A 26,150-nucleotide genomic window follows, 5' to 3' on the forward strand; every position below is an offset into this window, starting at 1 on the left:
GCAGAGAGGTGTAAAAAGGGGCTTGCCCTCAGAACACCTCTCTGCAGCGCAGCTCCCTGGCGCATACTGGAGATGCCTGTTGGGCTAGTTGGCCCTCAGGGACCCTCAGTATTGAAGAGGAATTAATTCCCCAACTTACAACTCGCCAGGGGGCGCGTTTGCAGAGTGCTGCAAGGAGGGGGCGTGGCCTCCGGCACGATGCCAGTCTTTTATTTATTTTAATTTTTTAAGAAGGGGGGCTGTGTGGTTCCCCTTCTTATTCTAATTTATTGGCCCTGATGACCCCATCCCCCAGGGCCTGTCTCCTAATTATATTTTTTTGACCCCAATCCCCAGGGCCGGCCACTGTTTTTTATTATTTTTAAAAAATATATATTTATAGACACACCTAGGACATGCTGGACAAACCGTACGTACCTATCACCATGACGATTTGCGTGATATTCATTAGAAGGCGACTATGCATACCATGAATCCACGTGGAATGTATTTACACCACTAGTGAAGCTCTGACATGTCTGATGCCCTACCGTGCCTAATCCCGGTAGACACCCTTGTCGTTTATTTATACAAACATGGGTAGCTATTGACGGGCACATTTAATACACATGCACACCAAGCCATTCAAAGGGGATTCGACAAGAATTCAACCAAAACTATGCAAGAAACCCCCCTCACGGTTAATAAAACACACATCCACTGCCGGATGTGTAATACTTTTTATTTTACTCTCTGGAAAGGGGACGAACATCACTTGAGAGTTACAGCGCACTCCTGGCAGAGCCCAATGCTGTGTTACACCCACCATTGCCTGCCGAGTGCCACACACCTCTGTGTTGTATTCCACCAGCTAGTGCATATGCTATGACACTCTCTAGCCCATGTGCACTGTAACACCACCCCGTGAATATGTCATGCCACACTTGTCTTCGCACGGGTTATATTGCCCCATCTAACATGCCTTCCTCGATGCCTATGTTATAACGCACAGTGCTATGCCATACATATTACAATCTGGGATCCATATCTTTGTCACAGTGCATATGCAACGTTACACTCCCCAGCACATATTTTATATTACAACTTTAGAGACTAGTTAGGTTACACAACACTGCCCTGTGCATATTACACTCCAAGGCGCATATCGCATAGCACGCGCTAGTGCCTGTGCTATCTCGCGCTCTCCAATGAATCTGTCATTGCGCACAATGTATTGCATATTATTTTTCACGCCCGGTTCATCTTATATCACACTTTTTGGTGCATAGTTTATACCATACACTATATCTAGTTTTAATTTGCAATCGTGCTCTCAGGAGTATGTTCTATATAACACTGTGTTCACCTACCCTTTTCACGGGCATTACATTTTGCGATAGGGGGTGGAGGGTCAGGGGGTGTTTCTGCCAAGTGAGCCCGGAGTCACAGTCACAAACGCCCTCTTCTTCCTGAATAAAAGTGAGATTATGCTGCATACTTGTTCATATTTTAAGTAGTTTGCACAGACACACGTTTTAAAAACAATAAAGTTCCTAATACCCGCCTTGTCTGAACAGTTAGCTTGCTGCCCCATCCCCCTCCTCCCTATCCTCTGTTGTGTGAATCTATGGACTAGCCTCCTCCCTCCTGCCATGCATGGTCTGATGTGCTGCCACTGCCCTCAATTTAGTATGATGTATCAGTCCACTCCTCCTGACCTCCATTGCCCAATTCTATGCCCCATCATTGACCTCCTGCTTAAACTCTGTGCTTAGCTTGCTGCCCCTATTCTCCTTCCCCCTGCCCTCCGATGTCTTTGTGCATGCCCCTGCTCCATCCGTTTTGCCCACCATGTTCCATGGACCTGCCACTCCTATCTACTCTGAGTGTTCTGTTGAGCTGCCACTCCCCTCCCACCTGCCTAGCATTGTCAGATGACTGTAACCTGTCCCTGCCACCTCCACCCTGCCTGTCCACATGCCATGCCCCTATCCTCTTCCTCCTGTCCTACATGGTCCATTGTACTGCCACACCCTTCTGCCCTCCCTGGTCTGTTGTGCTGCAACTGCTCCTCCTGCCTGCCCCGTGTGGTCTGTTGTGAGGCCCCTTCCCCTGAACTTTCTTGTCTGTGCACAGGTCCTGACCCTCCCTTCTATCCTCCATCGTCCTTTGTGCATGCCCCTGCACCCTCCTTCTTGCCCATCATAGCCATTTTGCTGCCACTAACCCTCCCACTTGCCATGCATGGTGTTCTGTGCTGCCATGGCCCCTCCCACCTTCCCTGTGTGGTCAGTTAGCTGCCCCTGACCCCCTCCCACCTTCCCTCCATGGTCTGTGTGTATGCCATCACAGTCTCACTGTTGCTCTTCATGGTGTGTCTTGCTTCTAGTGCCCATCCTGCCTGACCTCCATGGCTATCTTGCTTCTCCTGCCCTGCCCCCTTGCCCCCAGCCCTCTGTTTACATGTGAAGACCCCTACTCCCTCCCTCCTGGCTTGTCTGTTCCATTGTAATTCCCCTGATCCGTCCCTCCTGCCCTTTATGGTCTGTTATGCTGCAGCTTTCTCTCCTGTCTGTCCATTATGGTCAGCTAGCTACCATTGCCTCTTGCCCCTCTGTTCTCTGTTGTCCATGTGCATGGTCCTGTCCCCTCCCTCTTGCTTTCTATGAATTGTTGTGCTGCACTCCCGTCCCGCATGCCCTGTGTGGTGTATTGTGCTGCTGCAAACCCTGATGCCTGCCCTGCAGGGTCAGTTTGGTGTACCTCTCCATGTCCCTCCTGTCCTCTGTTATCCAAGTCCATGTCCCTACCACATTTCCTTCCATGATCCAATGTACCATACTTGCGAACATTTTGAGCTTGGTAAGAGGGAGATTTTGAAAAAAAACTGGGGTATTGATTTTCCCCTTTGAGTTACATTGAAAAAGAGGAGATTGTAGACAGGAGACAGATCAAATAAAGCCCATTTGAGCTTAAAAACATTGGACGTTTCCTGGCTGAATCGGGTCTGTTGGCATGTATGGTTGTACTACCATTGCCTCTTCCTTCTGCCCACAATGGTCTATTACATTGCCACAGCCTCTCTTGCAAGTCCTGTATTGTTGGTTTGTTGCCCCTGCCCCCCTTTCCACTGCCCTCCATAGTCTGTTGTGCTGCCACGGCCCTCCCTGCCTGCTCAGTGTGGTTAAATTGTTGCCTTTGCACCCTCCTACCTGCCTTCAATTTTCAGAGTCCGTGCCCCTGGCCTCTGCCTCTCAACAGTATCCTAATGAACAACTAGATTGCTAACATTCTATATTTATTACAAAAGTGTGGAACGCCTGACGTCATCTTGATGTAATCAAAACTGTAATACCTAGAGCATTTCCTTTAGAAATCACATATATGAGAGGGTCTTATTGGCATCAAAATTATGGTTAGTGCTCTAAAAGACTAAAATAAGGACATATTTTCTGAGTTTTCAAATAGAGAGAAAGCACTTTTAAATTATTTGTTACCTTTATGTTTTTTATCCAGTTGACCACTTGATTAAATGTTGCACTTAGGGGAGAGGATGTGGTGTTACTTCCAGAACTGCAGACTTTGCAACTGGGGAACCAGGTTGGAGTTTCTGCTTCAGCTCGACATTCTGTGATTCTGGTCAAATCACTTAGTCTCCCCATGTCTACAACCAAAATGAATTTGTTCTTGTGTGATGTAACCAATGCTCATGTAAAGCACTCCAATACCTGACAAGTCTGCACTATATAACACTGCAAAAACACAAAATAATAGGTGTTTTGCACACTTCTGTCATTGGGCTATATTTGGGCTACATCTGGGTGATTTTGGTCTACATTTGGGCTCTTTTGTCTCCGGTGGCCATCTTGGGAGATTTCTTTGTTATGAAGTTTCCTAATTTCCTCATGTACTGCAGTCTCCTCAGTAGGAAATGCTTTCAGTTTTTTACTTTGATTCCATCATGAAGGTATTCAGATATGTCACACATTTGCCATAAATTCTGAATGTTAGCACTCTAGTTGCTCATTAGATCACTGTAGTAAAACTACTGTTCACCATGGAAGTCTGCTCCTGGTATTAAAAGTGCATGTTTCAGTCTGCATGTCAGAATTTTTTAATGAAATAGAAGAGGATTTGAGAAGTCACTCAAAATGTGCCCTCATTTTCTTTCTTCAGCATTAATCATAATTTCTATGGCAAAATGAACCCCCTCATTGTGTTCTTTTTTAAATTAAATGTTTTAAGTGTTACCAGTTTATTCCAATCAAGATGGCTTCAGGTGTGCCATACTTTTGTCATAATGAAGACAGTAAGCGCTCTAGTTGTTTTTAAGAACACTCTGGGACATTCTGTCATTGGGCTATACTTGGGCTACATCTGGGTGATATTTGGGCTACATTTGGGCTCTTTTGTCTCTGGTGGCCATCTTGTGAGACTTATTTGTGATAAAGTTTCCTAATTTCCTCATTTACTGCAGTCTCCTCAGTAGGAAATACTTTCAGTTTTTTACTTTGATTCCATCAAGAAGGCATTCAGATGTGTCACACATTTGCCATAAATTCAGAATGTTAGCACTCTTTTTGCTCATTAGATCACTGTAGTAAAGCTACTGCTCACCAGGGAAAACTGCTGCTGGTATTGAAAGTGCATGTTTCAGTCTGCATGTCAGAATTTTTAAATGAAATAGAAGAGGGTTTGAGGAGTCACTCAAAATGTGCCCTAATCTTTCTTTCTGCAGCACTAATCATACTTTTTATGGAAAAATGAACCCCCTCATTTTGTTCCTTTTTAAATTAAATGTTTTAAGAGTTACCACTTTAATCCAAGCAAGATGGCTTCAGGTGTGCCATACGTTTATCATAAGTAGGACTGTTAGCGCTCTAGTTGTTCATTGGACCACTCTGGGAAGCTGCAGTAGAACACAAAGAAATCAACTGACAGTCTCTGCCCTTGTTGGATGTACGTTTTACTGAGAATGTCAGACTTCATTCTCACATGACTGAGAAAGATAATGTGAATTTACAGAAAATAAGCTCTCAGTTTAGCTTATAGATCACCTTCCAAACCTCTGTGGGAAAAGCATGAGAAAATATTTTTCTCTCAATCATGATATCCCAGCAGAAGGCTTTTTCACATGGTGAAATCACCTTAGAACATACCACAATTCCTAAAATGAGTATGGTACCATCAACAAATGATTTATAATGTAACTAAAGTCTTAAAACCTTCTATTAACTGCAATGCTTAATGAGGTGCTATCAAGCATATTGGTCCCAAGATGGCTGCCAACACTTCTTGGATGAAGTGCTGACAGCCAATCAGATCTCAGGATGAGATGTGTGGTTAGGCTCCGCCCACATATATATATGATTTTACTTTTGATTTTCTCAGGAACTACTGAACAGATTGACACCAGACCTGCAAAAGGCACATCCCTGACCTGAGGACTACCTCTTTGCCAAATTTAAAGTTATTCTGTTCAGCCGTTCGGGCTGTACCTTGGACTAAAGGTCCCTATGGAATATTGCATGGGGAAAACGCGCCTACTGGCGGTCGCCAGTAGATAGTTATAGTTAGTACCGTGTTTCCATAGGAAATCCGCAACATTCTATTTGGAATACCTTTGGCGCCGGTTGACGAATCCTCGCGAAATTTTCAAAATAGGTGGGGCGCTCCGCTACGCTCCTACCCTGCAAGTCTCGGGGGGATTCGTAAAGCGGGGGATGAGAAAAAAGGGGGGTCCCAAAACACGTTTTCCCCATGCAATTTTCCATAGGGACCTTTAGTCCAAAGTACAGCCCGAACGGCTGAACAGAATAACTTTAAATTTGGCAAAGAGGTAGTCCTCAGGTCAGGGATGTGCCTTTTGCAGGTCTGGTGTCAATCTGTTCAGTAGTTCCTGAGAAAATCAAAAGTAAAATCATATATATATGTGGGCGGAGCCTAACCACACATCCCATCCTGAGATCTGATTGGCTGTCAGCACTTCATCCAAGAAGTGTTGGCAGCCATCTTGGGACCAATATACATGATAGCACCTCATTAAAAAGCATTGCAGTTAATAGAAGGTTTTAAGACTTTAGTTACGTTATAAATCATTTGTTGATGGTACCATACTCATTTTAGGAACTGTGGAATGTTCTAAGGTGATTTCACCATGTGAAAAAGCCTTCTGCTGGGATATCATGATTGAGACAAAAATATTTTCTCATGCTTTTCCCACAGAGGTTTGGAAGGTGATCTATAAGCTAAACTGAGTGCATATTTTCTGTAAATTCACATTATCTTTCTCAGTCATGTGAGAATGAAGTCTGACATTCTCAGTAAAACATGTACATCCAACAAGGGCAGAGACTGTCAGTTGATTCCTTTGTGTTCTACTGCAGCTTCCCAGAGTGTTCCAAAGAACAACTAGAGCGCTAACAGACCTACTTATGATAAACGTATGGCACACCTGAAGCCATCTTGCTTGGATTAAAGTGGTAACTCTTAAAACATTTAATTTAAAAAGGAACAAAATGAGGGAGTTCATTTTTCCATAAAAAGTATGATTAGTGCTGCAGAAAGAAAGATTAGGGCACATTTTGAGTGACTTCTCAAATCCTCTTCTATTTCATTAAAAAAATTCTGACATGCAGACTGAAACATGCACTTTCAATACCAGCAGCAGTTTTCCCTGGTGAGCAGTAGCTTTACTACAGTGATCTAATGAGCAAAAAGAGTGCTAACATTCTGAATTTATGGCAAATGTGTGACACATCTGAATGCCTTCTTGATGGAATCAAAGTAAAAAACTGAAAGTATTTCCTACTGAGGAGACTGCAGTAAATGAGGAAATTAGGAAACTTCATAACAAATAAGTCTCCCAAGATGGCCACCAGAGACAAAAGAGCCCAAATGTAGCCCAAATATCACCCAGATGTAGCCCAAGTATAGCCCAATGACAGAATGTCCCAGAGTGTTCTTAAAAACAACTAGAGCGCTTACTGTCTGCATTATGACAAAAGTATGGCACACCTGAAGCCATCTTGATTGGAATAAACTGGTAAAACTTAAAACATTTAATTTAAAAAGGAACACAATGAGGGGGTTCATTTTGCCATAGAAATTATGATTAATGCTGAAGAAAGAAAATTAGGGCACATTTTGAGTGACTTCTCAAATCCTCTTCTATTTCATTAAAAAATTCTGACATGCAGACTGAAACATGCACTTTTAATACCAGGAGCAGACTTCCATGGTGAACAGTAGTTTTACTACAGTGATCTAATGAGCAACTAGAGTGCTAACTTTCAGAATTTATGGCAAATGTGTGACATATCTGAATACCTTCATGATGGAATCAAAGTAAAAAACTGAAAGCCTTTCCTACTGAGGAAATGGCAGTAAATGAGGAAATTAGGAAACTTCATAACAAATAAATCTCCCAAGATGGCCACCGGAGACAAAAGAGCCCAAATGTAGCCCAAAATCACCCAGATGTAGCCCAAATATAGCCCAAAGACAGAAGTGTGCAAAACACTTATTATTTTGTGTTTTTGCAGTGTTATATAGTGCAGACTTGTCAGGTATTGTAGTGCTTTACATGAGCATTGGTTACATCACACAAGAACAAATTCATTTTGGTTGTAGACATGGGGAGACTAAGTGATTTGACCAGAATCACAGAATGTCGAGCTGAAGCAGAAACTCCAACCTGGTTCCCCAGTTGCAAAGTCTGCAGTTCTGGAAGTAACACCACATCCTCTCCCCTAAGTGCAACATTTAATCAAGTGGTCAACTGGATAAAAAAACATAAAGATAACAAATAATTTAAAAGTGCTTTGTCGCTATTTGTAAACTCAGAAAATATGTCCTTATTTTAGTCTTTTAGAGCACTAACCATAATTTTGATGCCAAGAAGACCCTCTCATATGTAATTTCTAAAGGAAATGCTCTAGGTATTACAGTTTTGATTACATCAAGATGACGTCAGGCGTTCCACACTTTTGTAATAAATATAGAATGTTAGCAATCTAGTTGTTCATTAGGATACTGTTGAGAGGCAGAGGCCAGGGGCACGGACTCTGAAAATTGAAGGCAGGTAGGAGGGTGCAAAGGCAACAATTTAACCACACTGAGCAGGCAGGAAGGGCTGTGGCAGCACAACAGACTATGTAGGGCAGTGGAAAGGGGGGCAGGGGCAACAAACCAACAATACAGGACTTGCAAGGGAGGCTGTGACAATGTAATAGACCATTGTGGGCAGAAGGAAGAGGCAATGGTAGTACAACCATACATGCCAACAGACCCGATTCAGCCAGGAAACGTCCAATGTTTTTAAGCTCAAATGGGCTTTATTTGATCTGTCTCCTGTCTACAATCTCCTCTTTTTCAATGTAACTCAAAGGGGAAAATCAATACCCCAGTTTTTTTTCAAAATCTCCCTCTTACCAAGCTCAAAATGTTCGCAAGTATGGTACATTGGATCATGGAAGGAAATGGGGTAGGGACATGGACTTGGATAACAAAGGACAGGAGGGACATGGAGAGGTGCACCAAACTGACCCTGCAGGGCAGGCATCAGGGTTTGCAGCAGCACAATACACCACACAGGGCATGCGGGACGGGAGTGCAGCACAACAATTCATAGAAAGCAAGAGGGAGGGGACAGGACCATGCACATGGACAACAGAGAACAGAGGGGCAAGAGGCAATGGTAGCTAGCTGACCATAATGGACAGACAGGAGAGAAAGCTTCAGCATAACAGACCATAAAGGGCAGGAGGGACGGATCAGGGGAATTACAATGGAATAGACAAGCCAGGAGGGAGGGAGTAGGGGTCTTCACATGTAAACAGAGGGCTGGGGGCAAGGGGGCAGGGCAGGAGCAGCAAGATAGCCATGGAGGTCAGGCAGGATGGGCACTAGAAGCAAGACACACCATGAAGAGCAACAGTGAGACTGTGATGGCATACACACAGACCATGGAGGGAAGGTGGGAGGGGGTCAGGGGCAGCTAACTGACCACACAGGGAAGGTGGGAGGGGCCATGGCAGCACAGAAGACCATGCATGGCAAGTGGGAGGGTTAGTGGCAGCAAAATGGCTATGATGGGCAAGAAGGTGGGTGCAGGGGCATGCACAAAGGACGATGGAGGATAGAAGGGAGGGTCAGGACCTGGGCACAGACAAGAGAGTTCAGGGGAAGGGGCCTCACAACAGACCACACGGGGCAGGCAGGAGGAGCAGTTGCAGCACAACAGACCAGGGAGGGCAGAAGGGTGTGGCAGTACAATGGACCATGTAGGACAGGAGGAAGAGGATAGGGGCATGGCATGTGGACAGGCAGGGTGGAGGTGGCAGGGACAGGTTACAGTCATCTGACAATGCTAGGCAGGTGGGAGGGGAGTGGCAGCTCAACAGGACACTCAGAGTAGATAGGAGTGGCAGGTCCATGGAACATGGTGGGCAAAAAGGATGGAGCAGGGGCATGCACAAAGACATCGGAGGGCAGGGGAAGGAGAATAGGGGCAGCAAGCTAAGCACAGAGTTTAAGCAGGAGGTCAATGATGGGGCATAGAATTGGGCAATGGAGGGCAGGAGGAGTGGACTGGTACATCATACTAAATTGAGGGCAGTGGCAGCACATCAGACCATGCATGGCAGGAGGGAGGAGGCTAGTCCATGGATTCACACAACAGAGGATAGGGAGGAGGGGGATGGGGCAGCAAGCTAACTGTTCAGAGAAGGCGGGTATTAGGAACTTTATTGTTTTTAAAACGTGTGTCTGTGCGAACTACTTAAAATATGAACAAGTATGCAGCATAATCTCACTTTTATTCAGGAAGAAGAGGGCGTTTGTGACTGTGACTCCGGGCTCACTTGGCAGAAACACCCCCTGACCCTCCAACCCCTATCGCAAAATGTAATGCCCGTGAAAAGGGTAGGTGAACACAGTGTTATATAGAACATACTCCTGAGAGCACGATTGAAAATTAAAACTAGATATAGTGTATGGTACAAACTATGCACCAAAAAGTGTGATATAAGATGAACCGGGCGTGAAAAATAATATGCAATACATTGTGCGCAATGACAGATTCATTGGAGAGCGCGAGATAGCACAGGCACTAGCGCGTGCTATGCGATATGCGCCTTGGAGTGTAATATGCACAGGGCAGTGTTGTGTAACCTAACTAGTCTCTAAAGTTGTAATATAAAATATGTGCTGGGGAGTGTAACGTTGCATATGCACTGTGACAAAGATATGGATCCCAGATTGTAATATGTATGGCATAGCACTGTGCGTTATAACATAGGCATCGAGGAAGGCACGTTAGATGGGGCAATATAACCCGTGCGAAGACAAGTGTGGCATGACATATTCACGGGGTGGTGTTACAGTGCACATGGGCTAGAGAGTGTCATAGCATATGCACTAGCTGGTGGAATACAACACAGAGGTGTGTGGCACTCGGCAGGCAATGGTGGGTGTAACACAGCATTTGGCTCTGCCAGGAGTGCGCTTTGACTCTCAAGTGATGTTCGTCCCCCTTCCAGAGAGTAAAATAAAAAGTATTACACATCCGGCAGTGCATGTGTGTTTTATTAACCGTGAGGGGGGTTTCTTGCATAGTTTTGGTCGAATTCTTGTCGAATCCCCTTTGAATGGCTTGGTGTGCATGTGTATTAAATGTGCCCGTCAATAGCTACCCATGTTTGTATAAATAAACGACAAGGGTGTCTACCGGGATTAGGCACGGTAGGGCATCAGACATGTCAGAGCTTCACTAGTGGTGTAAATACATTCCACGTGGATTCATTGTATGCATAGTCGCCTTTTAATGAATATCACGCAAATCGTCATGGTGATAGGTACGTACAGTTTGTCCAGCATGTCCTAGGTGTGTCTATAAATATATATTTTTTAAAAATAATAAAAAACAGTGGCCGGCCCTGGGGATTGGGGTCAAAAAAATATAATTAGGAGACAGGCCCTGGGGGATGGGGTCATCAGGGCCAATAAATTAGAATAAGAAGGGGAACCACCCAGCCCCCCTTCTTAAAAAATTAAAATAAATAAAAGACTGGCATCGTGCCGGAGGCCACGCCCCCTCCTTGCAGCACTCTGCAAACGCGCCCCCTGGTGAGTTGTAAGTTGGGGAATTAATTCCTCTTCAATACTGAGGGTCCCTGAGGGCCAACTAGCCCAACAGGCATCTCCAGTATGTGCCAGGGAGCTGCGCTGCAGAGAGGTGTTCTGAGGGCAAGCCCCTTTTTACACCTCTCTGCAACGCAGCTCTGTGGCGCTTACTGGAGGTACCTAGTGGTCTAGTTTGACCCTAGGGACCCTTAGGATTCAAGGGGACTTAATCTCTCAACTTAGAACAGCCACAGGGCGCGTTTACACAGTGGTGAAGGGAGGGGACGGGGCCAGAGGTGACGTGTGCAAACACGCACTATGGCACGTTTTAAATTGGGGATATAATTTCCCTTCAATACTGAGGGCCCCTGGGGGATAACTAGCCCACCAAGTGCTTCCAGTAAGCGCCACTGAGCTGCATTGCAGAGAGGTGGTCCAGGCCGTGCCACTTTTTACACCTCTCTGCAAGGCAGCTCTGTGGCACTTACTGGAGGTACCTAGTGGGCTAGTTGGACCCTAGGGACCCTCAGGATTCAAATGAACTTAATCTCCCAACTAAAAATGGACACAGGGCATGTTTACACAGTGGTAAAGGGAGGGGACGGGGCCTGAGTTAACGTGTGCAAAAACGCCCTGTGGCCTGTTTTAAGAGGTAGTTTTAACCCCCCTGCCCTATTATATACTCGGGGCTTACAGAGGAGGTCATGCTAATCACAGGGGGACCCCAACGCATAATGTTCCCTAGTGTATGTAGGTGTTTTCACGTATTCTAAGTGTCTTTTAACATAGCACTGGCTCTAGGACTGGTTAGTCAGATTCAGTTACCACCAGTATCCGTCTGAAAAAGTTGAGGTACAGGATGATTTTGCAACAAGGATTCTTTCTGCTCTTCTTTTTGTTCTTTCTGCACGTTATCCTTCTTCCTGCACTTTTCGTCGTCTTTGAGGACTTCTGTTGCTTCTTTCTGCACTTCTTTTTTTTCTTTCTGTGCATTTTTTCTTCTTTCTTCACATGTCCTATCTCTGTAGGCATAGTTAGAAATTAGCATTTAAAAAACCTTTGAAATTCACAGAAAAAACCATAGGTTTCAGGCACGTTATAGTTAGGAATTAGCATTTAAAAAACCTCAGAAATTTACTGAAAAAACCATAGGTTTCAGGGGTGTTATAGTTAGCTGGACTTTTCACTTGTACAAAACCATTGAAATTCCCCCGTTATAGTTAGTTCAGCTAACTATAACTCGCGCGCCCGCAATGCACTGCTGATGACGTCACATATTACATCACTCATGACATGGTCAGTGACATCACTCATGACATCACTGATGACATCTCAAATGACATCACTGATTACATCATTGATGACATCATCCTTGTGATAGAGGGCAGACCTCCTCTCCCCCTAATTTAACCTTTGATACACACATTCAAAAATAGAAACTAAAATTTTCAAAACAATGGACATACCAATACCAGTTACAACAACCTATTCAGTAATTCTAAGATCCACATACACATCCACTCATTCACCAATAGTCCTATGCAGTCACCCATACATGTACTCACTCATCATATGTACTCATACACCTATACATCCTGTTACACAACGCCACTCATCCATAGAGTTACTCACACACATAGTCACTCATGCTAATAAAGAATCAAACATCCATTTACTTGCATATACAGTTATACACACACCACCACACTTACTTCTACAGAAACTTACACATACTTAGTCTTTTAAACAATCACTTATAGAAACACATACTTATTCATACAGGAACTCTTTCAATCTCTCACTCTCACATATACTCACTTATATACACCAAGTCACATATACTAGTTGAAAACATATGTAGTTACTCATAAAGACAATATTGAGACAGTCATTCACTCACTAACACACCCATGCACACACTCATCCACCCATACAGTCCTGCACACATGCTGTCTTCAACACATACAAACAGTGAGTCACTCATTCATGCACCTATGCACTACGTAATACCCCCACCGAACCTATACAGACACTCAGACACTCATACCGATACTCAAAAAACCAACTAATAACCTATATAGACGCTCATGTAGCTACTCACCAACCCATGCAGCCACTTATACACAAAGTGAGAGACTGATACAGATATTTACATATTTAAACATTACTCACTAAGCCATGTATTCACTAAGATACACTTAATCAGTCAGTTATACAATCAATTTTTCAAAAACAAATCATCCATTTAGACACTTATATACCCATTTATTCTTCCATCGACCTTGAGATATACAAATATAAAACATATGTAATTTTCAGAAAAACACACATTCACTGGATGATGTCATCAGTGATGTCATCAGTGATGTCATTTGAGATATCATCAGTGATGTCATGAGTGATGTCACTGACCATGTCATGAGTGATGTAATATGTGACGTCATCAGCAGTGCATTGCGGGTGCGCGAGTTATAGTTAGCTGAACTAACTATAACGGGGGAATTTCAATGGCTTTGTACGAGTGAAAAGTCCAGCTAACTATAACGCCTCTGAAACCTATGGTTTTTTCAGTGAATTTCTAAGGTTTTTTAAATGCTAATTCCTAACTATAACGTGCCTGAAACCTATGGTTTTTTCAGTGAATATATATATATGTATATTTGTATATATGTATGTGTATTTATCCTCCATTAGGGTGGAGTGTCGCCCCACTGCTTTCTCGCAGTGCGAGAAGCAGAAACATAATATGGTAATAACTACCGTTTTATGTTTTTGTATCTCGCACTGCGAGAAAGCAGATGGGTTTGGTTGGGGTTTCCAGGTCTGCTCTAGGGCAGGGGAGGAGTGGTTTGCCGACTGCTGAGGCCGCCCAAACCAGTCATGCGCACTGTATAGTTTTCTATGCAGGCTACAATCAACCTACATGGAGAACATGGCCCCCCCCGTAAGCCCCTTCCTGGGTGGCTGCCCGACCAATAACAACGCTCCAATGGAGAGTTGTGATTGGCTTAGGGAAGGGAGGCTGCCTGCTTCCTGAAGACGCGTGATCTGGCCGGCGAAAAGGTAGGTTTAATTTGTTTTGTATTATTATTAATTAAATTAACCACACCACCCTCCACCCACCACACAACCCCCCACCCTGCGAGCCATAACTGATATTTTTTTTATATATATATATATTTAACATCTAGCAAAAGCGCAGCCTTGCACATGGAGCAGACTTAAGGCCTCCATAAACTCCTGTTAGCAAGACTGAGATGGATTACACATTACTCTGACAGAGAACAGAAATGATGAGTTAATGCCCCGCTGAGCTTTTTCTAGGTGATATATAAGATTTGCACCCTCCTTATGGCACAGCTTATCTTTATACACACCCACTGTATCCATTGCAATATAGCTGTCCCCTAGCTGAGCTACGGGTAGATACAAACGGGCACACTTTATTATTGCAAGAAGGGATCACACAATGTTAACATCCACCATCAATTCGTAAATAATGCCTCCTATCTTAGAGAGGACATGGGTTTGTATTAGACCACCACTGTAACTCTAGCCCTCCTTGCACCTTGGGCAATGTGGAAGTGTTTACATTATTTTTTTAAAAAAATTTGATTCATTGTACACGGACAGCCTAAACATATATGGTTATAACCTCCTTTATGTTAGTAACTAGGGGGCATATCATCAAGCCAGGCGATAAAATTATCGCCGCTTTAGCGGCAGAAAACTGCCGCTAAAACGGCGATAATGGGTTTGATAATATGCTCTATGGAATTCCAATTGAAGCCCAGGTTAGATGTGAAGGACATCTAACCTGGGCTTCAATTGGAATTCCATAGAGCATATTATCAAACCCATTATCGCCGTTTTAGCGGCAGTTTTCTGCCGCTAAAGCGGCCATAATGTTATCGCCTGGCTTGTTAATATGCCGCTAGATATTTTCTCTGGCCACTAATATGGTGTGCTGGCGATATCTGGATATCACAGCGCAAGCCTGAACTGGCCTTCCATCTCCCTAATTATGCTTCTGTGCTTTTGACTTTCCCCTTTAGCTGCAGCCGGAGGTTATGTTCGAACTACTGTAGCGAGTACTGTATTGTACCCTTCATGTGTTTAAAAATGTGTACAAATTATATATGTATATTCTTCTATATATGTTGAGATGATGTTCATACATCTTGGCTCACTTTTGGTGAGACATCCCCAATGGATGGACTTGCCTCCAGTTATGGTTCAATGTCACTCCATCCGATGCCAGTTCTAATATCTGCTCCTTGTAGACAACGTTGATGGAGTTCATACCCTTGTCTGCCCTGTTAATTGCATTGTGATTATTCTCATAGCTTTCTGACCCGTATTATTTTAGAGAGGTTGAGAACAATAAAAGGCGACGAGGCTTGGCGCATCACTCATGTTTTTGTTGCTGATTCTCATGACGAATTTCAGTTGGAGTTGACAACAGACAGTTCTTTAGTGCTCGGTTGATGGTTACATTTTTTTCGGGGGGATGGGCGAGATAGGAACACAGCGCCTCTTACTCGTGAAATAAAGAATGTGTTGGGAACGGGTTCCTCGTCCTAAGAGTTTCATATATACCACTCTGATAACTTTCTGTCTGTTTTGCGCCGGATAGCCTTCGCATCTTGCTGTTCATTTCATCTCTGATTGTGAAATTGTATCCCGAAAGTCAGAATAATATTCCCAGCTGTTCCTGTTACTCTTGCTTTTTTAGATGTTTTTCCATATTTGCAGTTTAAGGAATTTGCACGCACTGGCTAAAGGTGGCCACGGGGATTAAACAGCACACAATCTGCTTCTGCAGGGCTAGGCTTCTTACTTCATGTAAGAGGAGGTTGAGCCTGAATTCTGTTTTAGGTATTGTGCTTAAACTATTTCCGTCTTTCATGAAGAAATGTATATCAGGCCCCTCCAGTGTTTGCTTCAACGTCTGTCTTTATTCCTCCAGCACAGACTGCTCTCTGTAATCGGTTGACGGATCTTCAGAGAGAGGAGGCACAGAGTAATTATATCACCCCTGACACTACATGACTCCTGCTTCAAGTGTCATTCTTGGGAGTGCATGTTTTTTTACTCTCTTTTTGCCAATACTGCATGGCATCAACCCCAACAAGCATTTGCAATGCAATAGGTCTCGCATTTTTTTAGAGTTAGAGTTATTGGCGTTGTAATGGAAATGTATTTTACTTATGTGAGAGCAAGTGCGAAAATGATAGAAAGGGAGAGCGAGTTGCTACATAGAGATAGTTAGAGTTATCTGCGTATACAAGTGTGAGGTAGAGTGAAGAGAGAGAGAAAGAGAATGAGATAGAGATTGAAAAGAGAGTTAGAGAAAGGTAGAGTTACATGCTGGAGGCCGGGGATACTTGTAAAAAGCATGTAGGTTATGTATTTGTTGTTCAGGTTTAGAAGACTCATGTAGGCTTCATGTTATTAAATGCGTTAATGCACTTAACTTTCACAGATCAGTAAGCATAATGGTGTTGCTCATTAAAAATTCTGACGGGGACCAGGTATTGCTTGGATATGCAGGTTCCCAAGTCCATTTGAGTTGCTGCGGTATATGTGTGCGTCCCTGCGGCATCAGACTTTTGTGATGTGGATATAAGAGCGGCAGAAACAGCGGGACAATGTAAGAGGCGCGGGGGTCAAAGAGGACAGATGGATGTAAAAGGGACAGACCAGCAAAAATAAGTGGCGGCCCAGTGTGATGACGTATGCACGTGTATGCCTTGCCTTTTTTTTTATTATTTACGATTTCAAGATGTCGAATGTCACCTTTAGCAGTCAATTTATTTTTGAAAAAGACAGGTAATTTCTGATGTACATGTTTCCCTCGTCTTCATTTTGCTTGCAACAAAGTGTCACCCATAATCGCTGAATGCCACTCAGAATTAAAGTGAAGTTATGAAAATGTCATACACAAGCAATATGAAACCTTGGCATCTATGCGTCTCCGCTGATGCGGTCTGAAGGTGGCGTGGGGGGGGGCGGGGGGGGGGGGGGGCTGTTGCGGCCTCTCTGCTGATGCTGTCTAAAGGCGGGGTGGGGGGCAGAACACAGCTGGGCTGCGAGGCCTCTCTGCTGATGCTGTCCGAAGGTCGTGGTTGAGGGGGCAGAAGAGGGCTGTGCTGCGTGGCCTCTCTGCTGATACTGTCCGAAGGCAGCATGGGAGGGTGGCAGGGGGAAGCAGAAGGCTGAGCTACAGAGTCCTCTCAGCCGATGCCATCTGGGAGGGGGAGGCTGACTCGGGACTGTTGTGGCCTTTCTGCTCACGCTGTTCAAGGGGAGGTTGGAAACAACAGCGGGCTGTGTGACAGGCGAAAGTGAAAGACGAGTGCTTTCAGGCTGCCAAATGGTGCGCGCGCCCGGCACACATGCACAGTAGTTGGTGGCCTGAAAGCACCCGTTTGCACTTCCAAAAGTGCTTACTATAAGTCTCGCCAGAACAGCGCTAAAGCGCTGTCTCAGGCGAGACCTAAAAATGTATTTGCGACACCAGTAAGATCTGCATGGACAGCCAATAGGTAAGGCCTGTTGTGTTAGCCAATGCTTGTTTCAAGTATGCACCCGAGAAACGTTAGAGGGACTTGCGAAAATGCAGCATTAGTGGCGACTGTGCCTGCAGCAATCTCCGTGTGTATTTCGTAAAGTAAAAGTTGGTGCAACGTATTGCGAAAGAAGCAATCGAAAAGTCTGCCTATAAAAACGTCATACATGTAGCGTGAAGTGACTGAATCATATGAAGTTATATTGAACTCCTGAAGTGTTTATTGCTTAGTAGAGGAGAGAGACCACCTGCATAGGGTGACATCCACGAAGACGAGGCTGCAGACTGGGTTTCACTTCACTAGGGACAGGGCAGCCCAGCCCAGCCCAGCCCAGCCCTGCAGCTGACTCCTCGAATCGGATGCCACACTGCTCCAGCCTTCGCAGAACCCCGACATGCATCAGTTATCATCACTATGAGGAGCCTTCGGTTTCTGGAACACAGCACGCATCTCCGGATCGTTTCTTTTTACCGAGTCCTTTGGAGCCCTTTAGAACAAACACCCAAGGTTTACCTCCCCCGCTAAACACTGCTCTGTAAAGGTTAACCATTCACGGGGTCATTCTGGACACCAAACCCCCAGGCAGAGCCCCCAGCGCAGCCTGCAAACAGGTGCATCCCACCTTCGGTTGACAATGTGCTTTGCAGCACAACTCGGTTAGTGGGAAAACAAGCCACCATATTGTTCAGTAACAAATAAACACAGAGCAGGAGATTCCGGAGACCGTCTCAGTTCCTGTGTCTGCGTGTTCTGAAATAGGAAAGCTTCCTTCGAGCTTCCTGCAACAGTTTCAGGACCCGTGGCAGGATGTGAGAACCACTCCTTTCGGAAGTGACGTCCTGGGCAGGACCCCTTGTGAGCGCAACTGTGTTCAGCGGTGCATGTCAATAGACTTTTACTGTTTTTTAAATTTCAAATGCTTTATTGATTTTGAAATAGAGAGAGAATCAGGAACAACCCATGGGTGTGTAAACAATGTTAAGATAAGGACATGGCGTGCGCCAAAAGGTCGACATTGGAATAGCAAAAATACATTGGCTGCACAAAATTTAAACCTGAGAGATACCTCTAACAATCGTTCCTGAAAGAGAGAACAAAGTTGAAGAAAGGAAAGAATAAAAAGAAAGAAAAGAAGTATGAGCAGAGGAGAAGCAAGAGTTCATACATAAGAAATTTCCTTGAAGTTCTTGACAACAGGATAATCCAGCTATACTTTTACTGTTTTATGCAGTTTAGGAGTTTCTCTGTTCTGTGAAGCAAAGTTCTCCCCTAAACCATAAACATTATCCTCCAATATTTGTTTCAAACCCACTCGTTTTAAGCACCACCGCTTCAAGTTACCTTTTTGAAAGAGGAAGTTACAAAATGTCATGTTTAAAACATAAACATGTAAATCATTCCTATTTTGGAGGCCTAAATGCTTCCTTGTTTTAGGATTTAACATGAAATAACGTTAGTAACTTAATGACGTCAATAAGTCAGGGGCCAGGTGAAATCTGTTTTTCTATGTTTCAGTGTATGGGGCGGGAGGGGGGCAGATTAGCTTTGCTAACATTTCAGTCTGGGCACAGGGAACGGTTCTTCGCTAGCTTCAGAATGCTTTTGATGCGGGGCAGCTGAAAGTGATTTTTAAACACACTAATCCATGAACCTCGTTGGCTTCTAGGCTCTTACTTTTGCTTAAACGTTTTGATGCTTTACAATTGCTTTCACCACTAATACATGATAGCTGTTTCCACATTGTTTGCCTCTTGATTGACCAACTCTGTCTTAGCCTATCTGATGAACCATTCGTAGGTCTGAAATGTTTTTCAGACCACTATTAAATTGCTTTATTCAGTTGACACCAGCAAACCGAACTCCAAATCCAAACTGAGGTAGGAATTCAGAGATGCAAGATGATCTAACAGACTTTAAGAAGATGGAACAGGATGTTCAGTTTTTTGTTTTTTTTGGTATATTTTTATTGAGAAGTACATGTCAGTTTATAAACAATACATTTAAAAAAGGAGTATAAACAGATCAAATTATGGCCACACAATAAATTACTATGAAATATTAACTTGACAGATTTCTAAATATAAAAAAAAATAATACAGATATCAAAAAAATACAATAGCTGAGGTACTCATAAAACCTGGAAAGGAAGGAATAGGAAAGGTGGACTAGGGAGGAGATGATATAGATCGTATACAATATGTAGTAAACCATGTATTATAGATAGTTGGAAGATAGTAGCGATAATATCATACAAATATAATATTTCAAATGAAGATATTCCCACTAACTCAACAATTTCCAATAGGTGAACGGTAAGTCCGAATACAAAAAACAGTGTTACTGGCTAAAGAATCAACAGTCCTAATGATAACATCAACAGCATGAATATAAATAATGATGGTAATGAATTAATAAGGAAATGAAAAAAAGAAACGATTCTCTTATTGTAGTTCCTAATTAGAAGAAAATCTGAAATATTACCAGAAATATAATTTTTATTAGCTAGAAAGGGGTTCCAAATTTGGACGAAAGTTCCAACATTGTCCTGCAATCTATAAATAAGTTTTTCATATGATGCTATTTTATACATTTCAATAAGCCAGTCATCATGTGTAGGGCATTGTGGTGTTCTCCAATGTCTTAATATACAAATTGTTCAGTTTTATTTTAAATAGAATATTGATTGTAACCTTGGAGGCAATGGAGACAACAGTAAGAAAATCCTAATCCGATTCTTTTCTAAAGAAAATAAGGCAGTATATCAAACATGCATTTACAATGCAAAAGGTCTCGCCTTTAGGAGAGTTAGAGCTATTGGCGTTGTAAATGACAATGTCTTTTTCCCATGTGTTTTGGTTTGGAGTGGATAGATGTGGTTTGGAGTGTAATTATGTGGTTTGAATTTGAATTGTTAATTGTGGAATTGTGTGGGATGGAATCGTGTGGTGCGTAGTGGAATTATGTGGCATGGTGATTAGATATGGTGAGAGGTGTACAGAATTGCTAGTAAGGGAGATAGAGAGGGATAGGTACTTGTGCATGAAGTGGTGAATGAACTCTGTACAGAGGAGCAAAAAGAGTGTGTGAGAAAAAGAGATAGATGGGGAGAGCAAGCCACAAACGCATAAATAGGGTGCGCCTGTGTACGCAGAAGACACCCTAAAAAAAGGAGGAGAGCATGGGTTTGAGGGACGGAAATCTTGAAAAGATACAAGATAGAAAATGTGCTTCAAGATCTGAGGTGAACCAATGTGAAAGGGAGGAAGAGTGCAAAAGAGGTGTGAGAGGTATGAGAGATTACGAGAGAGAGAGACGGACGCGTGGGAGAAGGCAGCCAGAGGGGGAGGCGAAAGGTGGACCAGTGACCAGTATGAGGTGGTACAGGAAGGTAGCATGTGTGTACATAAAAGCCAGCCTCTCCGTGGGTGTATTGCACATTTATAAGTGCTGCTGAATCAGAGGGCCGAGGAATGTCTTAATTTTACAGCACCTTTAATCTCGGGGTAGGAGCGCTCATTTGACTGTTGGAAGCCAAAAACAAAAAGAAGTGCAGTTGAATGACCCTATTAAAACAAAAAGAATAATATTCTTTTAAAGTTCCTTAGTACTGAACCGTAATATTGTTATACTTTAAGAGGGAGGAAATTAGTGTGCATTTGGATAAAGGGGAACCCATTTCTCAAAAAGCATTTAGAGGCGAAATTGCAAAGACACAGTATTGAGTACGGAATCACATACACATGAAATGGAAACAGAGCTTTCTCCTGCTTGATTCAATGCAGGTTGTTGCCTGAAACGAGATCCTGAGTAAATGAAATGAAAGGAGTAACGAGATTCACCTGTGAAGAACAGAGGGTGAAACTCTGAGTACTAAAGGCTATGAAAAGTTGTTATTAATTGCCAACTGGTGAAAGGACGTACAAAGCCAAGAACAGCTTACGAGGTTTCATACACAAAGAATAAAGTTGAAAGTGTCCCCTGCCGTTTACTGAATGCTTTAAATACGAAAATGGAGCATGCGAGTTGCTGAACAAACATGTGCCCAAGGCCGACCAAACACACCATAATGCCACTCGGACCAGAAAAATCGGCGCGGTGAATATTACAGCTGAGTCCCGAATTGATCATCTTACCAGGTGAGGTCCCCATGAAAACTCAGCTGCTCGGGCCGCTGCATGTAATTGTATTAATATATAAAAAAATGTTTTTGAGAGAGACCCCTTCTAGACAAACGAAGGGATTGGAGTACTATTCAGTAGTTTGAGGCAAGTTATCCCTTAGCTATTAATTAAAAAACAGTATTTAAATCAATCTTGTCAACACATAAAAATTTATGTCCACACCCAGCTTAATTATTGGAAGAAGTTCTTTCTTACACAGCCCACAATTAGATCATATTCATTTTATTACACTTTCTCATATATAAAAAGTCACATCAATATGTAGCACAATCTTTTATAAAAAGATTTCCCATACAAACAATACATAAAAACATTATACAAGGCAAAATTATTATTATACAAAACAATATTAACAAAGAGAAAAAATGTGTAAGATTAGACACTACAATTTGTCATTAATTAGGCAGATCACAAGGAACAATTTCGACACTGAGCTTGGATGTACTCTATTTTGCCATATACAGGACAAAGTGTTTCCATAGATTCTACCACAAAAAAAGCGTCGACGCGTTTCAATGGTTGTTTCTTATTATTCCATCTTTTTCAAGACTAGCAATTCAAGGGGCATATCAACAAGGGCTTTATCTCTGCTTTTTTGGCTTTAAAAGCCAAAAAAGCAGAGATAAAACTAGCACCCTATCAACAGGGTGCTAACATGCAAATTTGCATGTTAGCACCCTTTTACTCTACGCTTCCCCTTGCATCTCTAATGAGATGCAAAGGGGGCGTTCCAGAGTAAAATAATAGGAGAAATGTCGCTAAGCGACATTTCTCCTATTATCAAGAATGTCGCTAACCCTGTTAGAGACAAAAAAAGCAGCGCTAACCGCGGTTAACGCTGCTTTTTTACGTCTGGTATTTTTCAGACTTAGCCATGATATCCTATGGAAGGAGGATATCATGGCTAAATTTGCCTCTCCCTATCAACAAGGTAACGTGAGATTATCGCTGGGTTTCCAGCGATAATCTCACGTTAGCCTGTTAGCGTGAGGATTTTTATCGCTATTGAGATAAGCGTTGCTAATAGCACGCTATCTCAGCGATAAAAATTCACGCTAGCCGGCGATAATTATCCTCACGCTAATAGCGCTGAGCGATAATTATCGCCGGTTGTTGTTGATATGCCCCCAAGTCTCTTAGGGGCATATCAACAACAACCGGCGATAATTATCGCTCAGCGCTATTAGCGTGAGGATAATTATCGCCGGCTAGCGTGAATTTTTATCGCTGAGATAGCGTGCTATTAGCAACGCTTATCTCAATAGCGATAAAAATCCTCACGCTAACAGGCTAACGTGAGATTATCGCTGGAAACCCAGCGATAATCTCACGTTACCTTGTTGATAGGGAGAGGCAAATTTAGCCATGATATCCTCCTTCCATAGGATATCATGGCTAAGTCTGAAAAATACCAGACGTAAAAAAGCAGCGTTAACCGCGGTTAGCGCTGCTTTTTTTGTCTCTAACAGGGTTAGCGACATTCTTGATAATAGGAGAAATGTCGCTTAGCGACATTTCTCCTATTATTTTACTCTGGAACGCCCCCTTTGCATCTCATTAGAGATGCAAGGGGAAGCGTAGAGTAAAAGGGTGCTAACATGCAAATTTGCATGTTAGCACCCTGTTGTTGATAGGGTGCTAGTTTTATCTCTGCTTTTTTGGCTTTTAAAGCCAAAAAAGCAGAGATAAAGCCCTTGTTGATATGCCCCTTAGTTGTTCACCCTTAATTAGCCACTACAGATGTCCTGTATTACAAGTAAATATATAAAAATCCATATTACAGAAAACCAAATATGGTGCCAATAATTTACAAATATCCTTTTGAATTAATATATTATCATACATGATATTTCATTCCTTTGGTTCCTATTAACAGTCCTGCTTGCTACATTCTATCACATCTCAATCCCATTCTATTGGTCTTAGTTATCAACATCCTTGTGGTCTTTGTTTGCTATATTCATTTTATGTATAAAACAATAATTTTATCACTACCTAATTCATATTTTTATTTATAAAATTATCTTGCCATGTCTATTTATGTACATCAGAGTTCATCTTATGTTCCTGCCATAGTATTGTTCCTGTACTTATTTCATTATCTCATATACTGTATATGTTTGCCAACATTATCTCACCTGCGTATTTTTTGTTCTTAGTGGCTTTCAATTCTTGTCAGTAGTGGCATTAATGTTATTTCTGCTAAAAGCAGCCTGGAAACAATAATAAAATATCAGTTCAGTATTGTCAACCTCACTACTTAAAGGAATATGTGAAAGAGTATCACATTGTAGCTCAAAAAACATATATACCTTTTGGGACAATCCCAAATGTAGACTGGTTTATACGGAGATTCTTGATTTGAAATGTATTAGGCAGTCCTCACACTTTTGTACTTGTTAATTCTGATGTGCCTGGAATATCCAAACCAAAGGACATATCGGTAATTTTATAAACACTACTCATTACCCGGTATGAAGGAAAAGGTTTTATTTTGGTGTTATATATGACAAACCGGCATCGTATTGTACCTTAATGATTTGGCCGTGGTAACAATTTATAAATGACCCCCAGAATGCCGTCCCACTGAGTAACACGGGGCTGTGCACTGCTTGCCTCTTTAGCTTCCTGCCTCAGGCGACTATTTGACTAGGGTATAAAAGAAAGGCATAACTTGGTAAACCTATTGCCTTTAAAAGTTTCAAAATTATCAAGGCCCCCCCTCTCCTGCCGTAATTAGTTCCCTGCTCACCTTAAGGCTTTCTGCCAAGTAACGGAATCCTACACGCGTTCTCTTGTGTCCGTAGAGTATAAATGAATCACGGGAGAAACCATGATTTAAATACGCTTGTAAGCGTTGTGATTGGTGAAAGTCTAATTGCTAATGAACCGTTGATTGTCTTACGTTACATCGATAGCTTTTACTCGTACTGACTCTCCTAGTTATGACCTGGAAGTGATATCTACATTCTCTATTCAGTTGATACTTTGCGCTGACTCTGCCACATTTGACCTCATCTTTATACTGATCGTATTTAACATACGCTTACCCGTCTTTGTCTTTTCGTGAATATCTTCGCATTACCCTAATTAATGGTACTTGCATATGCATGTAAATATATACACTTTATGCGAACAATAAAAATAAAATCCGAATGTGAATTATTACCTCATATATATTATATCTTCACGCATCGTCATTTGCGTGCACCTCTTCTTTATTTTGTTAATGGGGGTATTACCGAGTTTCTCGCTTCGTGTCAATACGTTTTTTAATCATTTTCTGCATTTTTTATTTTGCAAGCTGCTTGCAGATATATTTTTCCTGTCTTCTATTATTTATTGATATCACAGTAAGTAATTTATATCATTCTCAGTCTATTTTATTAAGCAAATGTTTTTTCTATGCCTGGCTACTCACTAAATATCAGCTCGTGTTTATTCTATATAGTCACTATAGTCCTCTTTCAGTAATTTCAATACGAAAGAGACTAATAGTAGACCATAGACCTCACCGGTCCAAAGGTTAAACACTGTAGTGGCACTAGGTACCCCACTTTAGTAGCTTACGATTTTCATCCAGTCCTCCCTTGAGTTTAAGCCTTTATTGATAGTATTTAGATGGCACATGAACCACTGTTCACGATTTTTCCTTACGGCTTCTAGATTGCCTCCTCTCATGCTCAAAGTGATTTTTTCTAAAATAAACCATTGTATCTGATTGCAATCATGGTTCAACTTCATGAAATGTTTAGTAAATGGGGCATTTTCTTTTTTTGTTCTTACTGCCGATTTATGCTCCAAAAGACGTATACGCATTTCTCTGCTTGTCTCTCCCACATAACCTAACCTGCATGGGCAGGTTAGTAGGTAGATTATGTTTTTACTCCGACAGTTATTTAGGCTTTTTGACATTAGTGTTTTTCCATTAAAGACCATATTTTTGGTTTCTATACAGTGCGGGCATATTGAGCATGTTCCGCATCTGTAGTTGCCTACTGCCTTTTGTCCAATGAGCGTAGTCTGGCTCAAAGATTCAGTCTCGTATGTTTGAAGCAAAAAATTCCGTATCGTCTTATTGCGTCTGTAAGAGAACAAGGGTTTCTCTAATTTAATCTCCTCTCCAGAGTTTAAAATTTTCCAATTTCTGTTTACTATATTTTTGATTTTATTACTACGATTGGTAAATTGGCTAACAAATACAATTTTTTCTGTTGCTTTATTATTTTTTTCTCTAGTATTGCTTATTAATTGATCACAATCATAAAATCGTGCTCTCTTAAGCGAGTGCTTA

The sequence above is a fragment of the Triturus cristatus genome, chromosome 1_1 (assembly GCF_964204655.1).
Source record: "Triturus cristatus chromosome 1_1, aTriCri1.1, whole genome shotgun sequence".
Taxonomy (NCBI): domain Eukaryota; kingdom Metazoa; phylum Chordata; class Amphibia; order Caudata; family Salamandridae; genus Triturus; species Triturus cristatus.